Source organism: Rhinolophus sinicus, chromosome 3 (genome assembly GCF_057876585.1).
Source record: "Rhinolophus sinicus isolate RSI-liver-muscle chromosome 3, RSI-T2T, whole genome shotgun sequence".
NCBI lineage: Eukaryota > Metazoa > Chordata > Mammalia > Chiroptera > Rhinolophidae > Rhinolophus > Rhinolophus sinicus.
In genome coordinates this window covers 87,596,241-87,604,510 of record NC_142503.1, presented here as the reverse complement: position 1 = coordinate 87,604,510, position 8,270 = coordinate 87,596,241, and positions in this window count along the sequence as shown.

The window sequence follows — 8,270 nt, the reverse complement described above, 5'->3', positions numbered from 1 at the left end:
AATATTTGAGTACTGCCTTTGATAGTTTTTCAGTTATCATCAATTGAGTTAATTAAGCGTATTATAAAACAGTGGTTTTATCAGGTTTTAATATCTTGGGGAAAATCACTTCTGACCATAACTGGACAGATATGTCATCTAAAAACAAAATATTCTTCACCATTTTATATAAAGTATTAAAAATGTAGTTGTGTATTCTTATTTATATTTAGTCAAGTTTGGCCAATATAGGAAGGGGTTCATTTCAAAACAAAATTGCCTTTCCCTCACATCATTGCAACTTTATCTAAAATGAAATTCTTTTGTGAACTATTTTAATGAATTTGGATATTATGAGTCCCTTGGCTAGATTTAAATGTAATCAGTATGTGTTAGTCTTAGAAATGCTAGAATATTAGAGCTGGCCAACCTTAGACATTGTCTAGTCCCACCCTCCTCATTTTATACATGAGGAGGAATCGGACATTTCAGAGTTTCAGGGACTTAGCCTGAGATCACAGTCAGTTGGCTGTCCGACCAGGTCTTGCCACCCACCCCAAATTTCCAGTCCTACCTGGGCTCACTGCAGTGGTATCATGTAACCGTTCTGGATCGAACACAAATTAGGAAGCAACTTTAAAAGCCTTCCAAGATAACAAGGGATAAAATCTTACAATTGCACAGCAGTGTTTATAACACAAATTTCTAGAAGACATCTTCTTTCATTTTATAAATACGCATTGAGCCCCGTATTCCCTCCTCTGTGAGTGTGGGCAGAGCTCATGAACATGATGAAATGTCTCTGCTGTGGTTATGTTACATTGTATGGCAAAAGGAAGACTGTCCTGGTGGGGCCTGATCCAATCAGGTGAGCCGCTTAAAGGCAGAGAGTTCTCTGTGGCTACTGATAGACGAGGCAATCAGAGACGTGTCCAGCGAGCCTGGAAGCAGGTCCACGTCGGTGCTGTGAACTGCCCGGGGGGCACCTTGGCAAGAACCTAAGGGTAGCCTCTGGGAGCTGAGAGAAGTTCTTGGCCACCAGCTATCAGGAAAATGAGCACATCAGTCCTACAGCTTTAAGGAAGTTGATTCTGTCAATAATCGTTGAGCCTAGAAGAGGTTCCTAAGTCCTAGGTGAGAACCACAGCCCTGGCTAACACAGTGAGACTCTGACCGGAGAATCCAGCCACACCGTGCCTAGACTGTGAAATAATAAATGTGTTTCGAGCTGCTACGTTTGTGGTAATTTGTTACACAGCAGTTTGTCCCTACAGCACTGAAGCACATTCGTAGGCGGCGGGGGTACAAAAACGAATAAGGCCCAGTCCTTATCTGAGACGCACTCAATGAGAGCAGCAGGGAGAGGCGAGGTAATAAAGCACTGAGAGCGGGGGCTGAGACATGTGAAAAGCGGTACAGCATCCAGAGGGGGAAAGTGGCAGGAAAGGTTTACAGGAAATTAGACTTAACTCAGTCTTGATGGCCGAATAGAAGCAGTGGGAAGGGGGATTGAGAGCAAGGAGGGTATCCCATCCTGAAGGAATAAAATGTGGGGAAAAAAGAGTGCGGAAGGGCATGGCCTATTTAGAAAATGGCAGGTGGTTTGTGTGGCTGTAGTGAAGGGAGGGGAGTAAATGAGATGAGACCACGAGATGGATTGGGGTCCACAGTGTGAAGGTCCTGGAGTCATGTGTGATTTTTCTCCCTGCTTCCTGCCCTCACCCGGTCTCAGCCCTTCTGGCTCCTCATCCCTCAGGCGTATGGGCCTCTCCACTCCAGCCCTTCTCGATCCTTCCAGTCCTCCAGCATGCTAAGCTCAGCAGCCCTCTAGCCGGACGTTGGCATCTTCAGTCCAGCCGGGGACAGGGGACCACAGATGAAATGTGTGTCTGGGCATGTGTGTTCCTTCCTCCCAGCTCCAGGCAGCGTGAGGGCTGTGTGGCCATGTCTTGGGGTTGTTGGCCCTTCTCCTGGGCCACCAGGTGGAAGAGTTCCAAGAGTTTCAGGGTCTGCTGAGCTAAGAGGGAGCGAATCCACTGGTTCCCTTCAGAAAGCAGGGCTGGCCGGAGAGCTTGGAGGGCTGTTCTTTTGGAGCACTTCTTGCCTGAGTATAATGAGTCTAGAGGAAGTAAGGGGAATTTCATCTGAACAACAAATTTCTGACATTAGAATTTCAAACAAGTAAACAAAAACCCATTATACTTACAGGGTGTTAAAATTAAAGTGTTGGCTGAGGCACCAAGAAACAATAGGTGCTACATCCTAAAGGAAATACTAGGTCACATAAGGATTGTTGGAGGTTGAAGGGAGGCCATTTGGATGATTTTTCGTTTATTTATTTATTTATTTATTTTATTTTATTTTATTTTATTTTATTTATTTTATTTTATTTTATTTATTTATTTTAAGAAAGGTGTGTTCTCACTTCCCACCGAAGTAAAAGGTTGGGGTCACCAATGTCAAGAGGAAGGGACATAAGTGGGACTCTGGGTAGGAAGAGAACAGCCAGCTAGCCACTTGTGCAGAGTGAAGGGGGCTGCCGCTCCTCTGAGTTTGTTTAGGGGAAGAACGTGTGTGTGTTTCTTCATAGATCAGATCTGGGGCAATCACGAGCGAGAGCTGGATGGGGGAGCCTCAGGTGCAGGCCCACGTTAGAAGAGGGGAAGCAGAGGGAGAACACCAGGTTCCTGGGGGCTGAGGAAGTAAGGGGCCGCTCAGATGGAGAGCACACTTGCCTGAATCCAGGGAACTGCAGGTGAGACATCACCAGCGGTGAGTGCCGTCTCCCAAGAACCCGCAAAAGCCTCTGTGCAATGTGGTCTGCTTTATATGTTTACCAGGCCCTGAAAGCTGTAGGCCAACTTACAACTTCACCAGACAACACATCGGCCCCTCCCCACTTCTACCTCCCCCCATCCCAACCCTAGAAGGGTCAGAAACTGCCAGGAGCAAGGAGAGGAAGACCTTCCACTTCCACAGCTTCCCATCTGCACAAGGCTTCGCACTGGGGTAAAAGTAAGACTTAATTTTTAACCAAGTTCTAAGTTTTCATTATGACATAGGAAGAGACTCAGTAGCACAATCTGAAGTGACCATGGGACCTTCTGTTGCTCGAGAATGCTCGAAAGAATCCTGACACTCCCTGGTTTTATTTTGTCCTACACAGAGTAAGAAATTCCCCTACTGAATACATGTTATAAGGATAGTGGGAGACATACATAAAGATGCTTTCTGGTTATATTCCACATTCAGAGTTTTAATTACACGTGCCTAATGTTGTTTCTTACCTATAATTTCCTTGTTCTTACTTGAGAGAGTAATGTGGTCGTGTGACTAAGAGTCCTGTAGACCTTCAGCATTCCCTCTGGTCCCAAGAGTTGGCAAACTGCAAGGCAGCCCTCTAGAAACATCGCATCTGCACGGCAGTTGGAGTACCCCACTGCTGATAAGCATCAGACAATGTTCTATCACTGTTATATTCATTTTCACATGATATTCATGGCAGCAAGTACTTCTTTCTGAAATTATGTTTGCAGAGATCAATTTGTTTTTATATAAAGACTGGTTTTTGACACAAGAAGGTCATCATAATATTCTCCCACTGCCAAGGAAATAGTGATATAACCTTTCATTTTTTTCCCTAAGCTGATGCTTTAAAAAGAAGTGAAATAAACATTGAGTTTGGTGCTGTATGTTGCCATTTTTATTCACAGTGCTGCTTTCTTCCAGATGTCTCCTCATAACACTATAAGGGCTTTCTGGAACACATAATAACGCTTTGGCCAGTTTATTGCTGGAAGCAGGGCTTCACTCAGTCGAGGGTTGGTTTGTTTGTTTGTTTGTTTGTTTGTTTGTTTGTAATAATGCAGCAACGCGTGGAATCTGACAGTAGGAATCACACAGTAGGGCCAGCCTCAGGAAGTACTCCTGAGGAACTACAGACACTAAAGCAGCACCCTACCCACAGGCCTCAGCGTCCTCCTTTCCCTCCCGTCTCCTGGTTCACCGGCGCTCCCGCTTACTCACAGTATCTGCTTTCTTATAACCACAGTTTCTCATGCTTGCCATGCCTACTGACCCTTCTGTTCAGCAAACAGTGGTCTGAGTCTCTCAGCTTCTCTATTCTGAAATCCCAAAAGACAAGTTTTACTCAGCTTGTATTTTCCAACCCGCCCCCCCAAGTCATCTGTGGGCTGATGGAGCCTATAGAAAGGGCTGCCTTTGGGTCGGGTGCCCCTCCCCGGCTCAGTCAGCCGTGGGGAACAAGACCACGTGGTATGCAAACCATAGTCACAGCCCACTCAGCAGAGGCGGAAAGCGTGGCTGGCAATGGTCTGCAGTTCTGGGACACACCCAGAAAGTTTAAGAGCAGGTCATTCTACCATGTTCAAAACTCAAAAGGAGCAGTTTGGGGATAATGAGGACTTGAATGGGAGTTAGAAAGAACTATCAGGAGATATTTGAGAGTAAGGGTGACAAACACGAGTGCCTGGAGGGCGTGGGGGAAGCGTGAGCAGAGAGAAAACACGGAGGCTGAGATGACTACCTGTCTTCTTGCTGTGCCTCCGGTAAATCCTGGTACTTACTATTTTCCCTGAGACAGAATATGAGAGGAAGGGGCGCAGGAGTATTTTTTGGTTGTGTTTGGTGGATGGGAAAGATGGGACACGGGGAATTTGCCACACATGTGGGACATCCAGGTGAAGATTAAAGTTGGAAATTCATTCCGAGGTGTGGACTGCAGGTGCAGATTTGAGAGCCCCCAGAACACGGTTGGACCTGCAGCCGTCTGGCATATGAGGAGAAAAGCAGACTAGAAGTAAGCCTTGGGCAGTACCAATCTTGACCGTATGGGTAGAGAAGGGCTAGTGAAGGAAATAAGAATGAGAGGGATGGAACTGGGAGTGGGAAAGGCTCATCCAGTTTGTACTGTAGGAGGCCTTGCCTTGTTTGATAGCACCAGGCACTAAGCACTGGAGATAAGCAGCAAACAAGGTAACCAAGGTCCCGACTCAGGGGCATGCACTCTAGAGGCAGACAGACAGACAATAAAATATCACAACAATGGAAAATAACCCATATCGTGAAGTCAGAAGAGGGGTTGTTGCTAGAGTAACCGACAGTATCAAATGTCAAGAGAGCTAGGATGAGGACTGAAAGGGAGACATTGGACTTGAAAATTAGGAAATCAGTGGTGTGGTAGGGTGAATAGGGGCCCCCAAAGATGCCCAGTTCCTAATCCCTGGAACCTGTAAACATTACCTTATATACAAAAGCAACTTTGCAGATGCCGTTAAGGATCTTGAAATGGGGCAATTGTCGTGGATTATCCAGGTGGGTCCTAAATGTCACCACAAGTGTCCTTATAAGAGGGAGATTTGGCTGCAGAAAATAAAACAGGAGATGTGATGACGGAGGCAAAAGGTTGCAGTGATACATGACAGGGCTCGTGAGCCAAGAAATGCAGGGGCCTCCCGAAGCTAGAAAAGACAAAGAATCTAGAGATTCTCCTCTAGAGCCATTAGGGGAAACAAACCCTGCTGGTATCTTGAATTTAGCCCAGTGAAACTGATTTCAGACTTCTGGCCTACAGACCTCTAAGAGAGTAGTAAACTTATGTTCTTTTAAGCCACCCAGTTTGTGGTAATTTGTTACAGTAGCACTAGGAAATTAATACAAATGGTAACATGACCTTACGGAGAACAGTTTGGTGGGGAGAGCGAGGGAAAGACGTAGAATAAAAGAAAATTGCACTTAGATGATGAGTGAGAGGTTCAGATGAGACAGCAGAGAATCTATCTTTCAGGGAGTTTTCAAACATCTCTTACTTGACCCTCTAAGAAAAAGCATCAGAAAAAAGATCTGAAGACCTGATTAATGGATTAGTTCAATACTCCCAAAATGCAAGCCGTGTTGGGGAAGTACCATGACCTTCAGCCTGTCTTCGAAGAGCTAGGCGACTGGGCAGGAGAATTCAGGGGCTGCCAGGGCCACTCTGGAGAGTAAACCATGCTGGCCTCTCCTGGTCTGCACACACAAACACCAGACCCAAAGCCCTTGCTCACCACTGATGCTGTGACCCAAAATCCTGCATCTGGCACAGATCTTGTATCTCCCCATTGACAGAAATCCAGGCCGACCATTGAGGCAGAGCCCACAGAAAATGGCCTCATCTGGCCAGTCTGTAATTCAGGCACTGATATTTTGCATTTTACCTCCCCTCTCAGGTTCAAAAGGATGACTACCAAAGCCAAAGTACTTCTGAACTGTAAAGCCTAGAAGGGCATAAGCTTTGGGAAAGGCGGGAAAATATTAAAATCACACAAAAGATGGAGACTAGCTCATAGGGGCTGTGCGATAAGAAAAACCCAGCCACAGACCCACACTGAGCACCAAAGGTGTCCCTTCGTCATGCCAGAACGTCGTATTGGAACTGGGCCTGATGGAAAGCTCTCTACCCTCAGAAACAGGGTAGCCCTAATGTTAATTGGAACTTTTCTTAATGATTCAGAAACGCCAAGTACAGACAATAGAAGTTAAAGGCAAGTTCAGCCTATGGGCTCATTATGCTACTCACACTGCACCAGTGTGACCCGACCCCCATGGGAAACCCCGGCGGCCTTACTGCATCTCTGCATTGTACAGAAGCTCCCAGCAGTGATCCTGAGGCTTCCCAATAAGGTCAACCCATGCCTGGCCACTAAGGCAGAAGACAGGGAAACAAATTATACTTCCCTCAAAACTGGGTTATAATGTACAATTGCATCAGAGGACTCGGTTAACTGTCAGCTAGGAAACTCCCTTATTCAGGACAACTTACAGGGTCTGACTATTAAGTTTGTGAACTTGTTGCAGCGATGTTGCTAACCTTTTCTGATATCAGAGGGATTATTCATTATGAATTTGTACCAACTGGACAAGCAGTTCACCAAGTTTACTCATTGGAAGTGCTGAAAGGCTGCGTGAAAAAGTTAGATGACCTGAACTTTTCGCCAACAATTCATGGCTCTTGCATCACGACAATGCACAAGCTCCCACGGCACTGTCTGTGAGGGAGTTTTTAGCCGGTAAACAAATAACTGTATTGGAACAGCCTCCCTACTCACCTGATCTGGCTCCCAGTGACTTCTTTCTTCATCCAAAGATAAAGGAACTATTGAAAGGAAGACATGTTGATGACATTCAGGACAGCAAGGGTAATACAATGACAGCTCTGATGGCCATTCCAGAAAAAGAGTTCCAAAATTGCTTTGAAGGGTGGATGTCGGTGCATAGCTCCCCAAGGGGGCATCCTTCAAAGGTGACCATAGTGATATTCAGCAATGAAGTATGTAGCACTTTTTCTAGGATGAGTTCGCGAACTTACTTGTCCAACCCTGTATTCCTTGACCAGGTAAGGAAGGCATTGTTGGATGTTCTTTCTTATTTAATGCTACGAAGAGAAAATGGGCATCTATTCATAATTCAGGTAATAAACAGGCATTAGATGTTGGGAAAGAACTGCGAGTGGACCTAAGTTTTAGGATTTAACCCCACTTGTCCCTCCATTTTCTTTGTAAAGTTATCTTCAAAGTAAGGCCAGCATCACTCTTTTAAGGTTGGAGACGATTAAGACATTCAGAAATCACAGACTGGGATTTAATCCCATTGTGATTGCTGACTTCTAGTATCCGCCTTTGGGTCTGCATGACAGCTCTTGTCTTGCAAACTAGCAAGATTCCTGAATTTGGCAAGGATCCTGCTCTGTGAAGCACTTTCAAGTAGAGTTTTTAGCAATGTCACATTTCTCCAAGCCAGTAATAAAGAAAAGATTGACAGGGCAAAGGATGCCATTGAGTTCTCACCTAACAGCACCAAACAACCTCCTAGCTGGCAGGTGCAAGCCAATACACTCAGGGCGATCATGGCCTTTGCGTTACAGAAGCTTTTTTTTAATTTAATGTCTTTACCTTACCCAATAACTTTGATAACAATTTAAATATTTCCATTTTGCTCTATTTATTTAAAGTGGTATTTTCTATTTGTATATGTGTGACTAAAAGGAAAATACAATATTGCATTTTTTGATGTTTTATAATCTACAGGAAGTGGGGCCAAATGATGCCTTCAAGAGAAATAAAGGACACTGCTCTCATTCTGAGTAAATTTTCCAAAAGGAAGAAAGAGTGGAACAGATGATTACAAATGCTTAGGAAGAAGCATCACTTTGCCAATGGTGCAGAGCCTACAATTATGTGCAATTCCCTGTTTACACGTTTCAGTTATGCTGAACATTGAAAAAAATCTAAATG